At 37.5% G+C, this 3193-nt stretch overlaps 1 pseudogene; it reads right to left on the reverse strand.

Moving 5' to 3' along the window:
- Nucleotides 1-284: 284 nt before the first annotated feature.
- Nucleotides 285-1135, reverse strand: LOC709241 (small ribosomal subunit protein eS1 pseudogene; annotated as a pseudogene).
- Nucleotides 1136-3193: the final 2058 nt, after the last annotated feature.

Genomic DNA, 3193 nt, shown 5'->3' on the forward strand with positions numbered 1-3193 from the left:
CCATTAATGAGTGTGAAACATGCTCGATTAACAGTGACAAACATATATAGCATTTTTCCCCAGAGAATTGTAACTCACCATTGGATGGAGAGTACGCATCCTAGTGACAATTTTCCTCATGAGGACAAAGTCTGATAAAAGGTATGTAAATATCATTTGTACAAAACTTTCTAATATGTTACCGCATGCCAAAAGACATATTAAATTCCGCAAGAAAGAAAGAAAGAATAATAATTTGGTCTAATAGAATTGTATGTAGTTTAGTTTAGCTTTAATTTTTTTTTTCCTCACAAATAGCACTTTTTATTTGACACTAATTCAAGTCTGAACTTTAAACAGATTCTTGGACTGGTGGTTCATATCCATCAGCTCGTTCAACTTTAGCATCTGTCTCGTCCGCAGTGGCTTTTCCAGAACTACTGCCTTCACCATGAAGCTCCAGGAGCTTTCCCAATTCAAAGTTGGGCTTCTTCAGCATTTTACTTTCCTAACGAAGACATCATGAAGAGGATAAATCGATTGGCAAGCCTCTTCTATGTCTTTTCCAATGCTGTCTGGAATCAATTTGTTGACCACTTCTTTCAAGTCATTTGCCTGCACCTCTCGGGTCATGATTTCCATCATCTTCTTCCAGATTTGGTGGACCTGTTGGTGCTGAGCATAAGAGGTCTTCCGTATCTGATTGTTGCATTTTTTAGTAAAACCAACACAGAACAGACGAAGCAAGTAACCATAGGTAGTCTTGACATCAACATGAGCTTCAATCATTGCCTGCCACTTTTTGACCATGGACCACATTTTGTCACGGGTAAGATCCATGCCACGGAAGTTAGTCAGGCATTTTTTGCCCTGAGCATCTTCAGTAATCAGCCTGAATTTTCTAAATGCAACTTCATCATTGTGCAAATCAGCAAGACTCACTTCAAACACACGACCCTTGAGACCATCAGATGCAATTTTGGTTCCTTGGGTCCTGGTGACGAGCATCTTTCCAATATTTCTTATACTGAACATAGCAGGTGCTTTCACATCATACCAATATTTCTTAGAAAATGGATCAACCACTTTCTTCTTGGCTCCCTTTTTGCCGCCTTTCGTAAGGCGCTTGTTCTTGCCAACCGCCATGGTGCTGATCTAGCTTTAATTTTTAAAAGAAAAACAATGGTAAGAATATGACATGAAAAACTGGATGAAGGATTCCAGAAGAAGGCATTTTGGTTACTACTTTAAAAGAAGAATGACTTCCTAAGAGCTGTAATAGTTCTAGTCCTGAGGAAACTCTGCTGAGGTTGCTAGAAAATAATGATGTGCATGCTGCAGCCCAAAAGGTCCACCAACCCCCGGGCTGGGCAAGAAATAGGGGAGTCACACAATACAAAAATGTTAGAAAAATAAGTTATTTTCGTCATTTAACAGAAAGTCTCATAAACTTTCAAGAATGATGTACTAAAAAACCTTTTCTTATCATTCAAGTTTAACTGATTATGCAAAATGATGATAGTGCATATGTGAAGAGAATTGATCAAATAGGATCATTTCGTTTGATCATTAGACATGTTTTCTCAGGATAGGATAATGAAAAGAAAAGGAGAAGAAAAACTTAGAGAAAATAGAGATACAAACTGGACTAAAGTATACATTACAAAATAGGATAATCTGCATTACATGTTTGTCTTGTATACTTTGTGATTTGCATTTATTGCACATTTTAAAGTAACTATTTGTTTACATATCTGTATATATACTTTTAACCATCATGGTAGGATGTGAGTTCCATTAATCTTTGAATTTCCCATTCCAAGCTGGTGTTGTTCTAAATAATTACAGATGCACCCAAGTAGTATCACACCAATTCCAAGTTATCTCCTTTTCTGCCTTTTTTTAGCCACTGTAACCTTAGTCCTATTCCTTGCATTAGAAACACAGTACACAGTACATGAATATTTACAGAATGAGGAAATGAATGAATGAATCCTCGCCTTCATGGGAGGAGGTCATAAATGTCTGTAATAAAGTAATAAGACGTAAAACATGAAGGCTCATAATGTTAATTGAATGATTTGAGATGCGTACATTATGGTCTTACGCAAAACATTTGAGAAATGGAATCAGAAATCAAAGGAAACCAATCCTATTTGTGCCCACCATGCTCCACCACTATATTCCTGATTTCTCTCATCTCATGGACAAATGAATGAGTAAATGAATTACCGAATCCCTGCTTGGAGCATTTTTCTCTATATACAGACACGTTATAGGAGAGCTACATTGTGGCTAGTGTGTCTTCAGTAATCTGAGTACATTATTGAACCATTTTCCTATTTGACAAGAGAAAGCATGATGAAAGCACTGAGTTTTGGAGGTTTAGAGATGGATTCCTGCAAATGAAGGAAAAGATTATAGACATCAATTTCCTTTGTTCTAAAACCAAACAAAACCTCATTAAAAGATTGCCTGAGTTAACAAATAAAAACCTGCAGATCTACCTTACTGAACTGAACATTCCCTTCATTTTTTTGTTTTTATGTTGAATATATCATATAGCATATGGTGCATCAGTTAGCTGGTGTGTTGGTTAGAAATATATGAGAATATGAACCCAAATATCAATTGTCAGTTACATTATCAGTTTATTTCCTCTCCTTTTCCCTTCAGTCCATCCCATTGTTGCCTTCTTTTGTCTATGCTTCAAAGTGTGGCATATACTCTTAGCAATAAAGATAATTTCATTTATTGATCCATTGACTTCAGGCACTTGGACAAGCAGCTCCATTAGTAGCTGCAACTGGGTACTCCTCTGGGCCCAGGATTCTAAAGAGGAGACACTTTAGGCCTGACATGTAAATTGCTCTCAGGAAGGCAAGAGTCTGCTGCATCCATTACTCCCATTATTGGCCAATTTGTCAGCAACTCAGAAAGCAGAGCAGCTCCATTGCAAGTCAAAGGAGACACAAGATCATCCCTAAGGCAAGAGGAGGAAGAAGATGAATTGAAAGAAATTGATTTGTGACGTCCTGCCCAATGACAAACTTATGCAGCAAAGGAAGAGCCCTACAGGCCTCCAAAAAGTGGGAGGGAAGCAGGAGAGAAAAAGGAAAAAAAAGCTTGTTCATACCCATAAATAATGTATATATGGAAGCCTCTTTCATCTCATTGTGCTTATGTGGGTACATGTGTGTGTTTTGATCCCCGC

This window comes from Macaca mulatta, chromosome 7 (genome assembly GCF_049350105.2).
Source record: "Macaca mulatta isolate MMU2019108-1 chromosome 7, T2T-MMU8v2.0, whole genome shotgun sequence".
Taxonomy (NCBI): Eukaryota; Metazoa; Chordata; class Mammalia; order Primates; family Cercopithecidae; genus Macaca; species Macaca mulatta.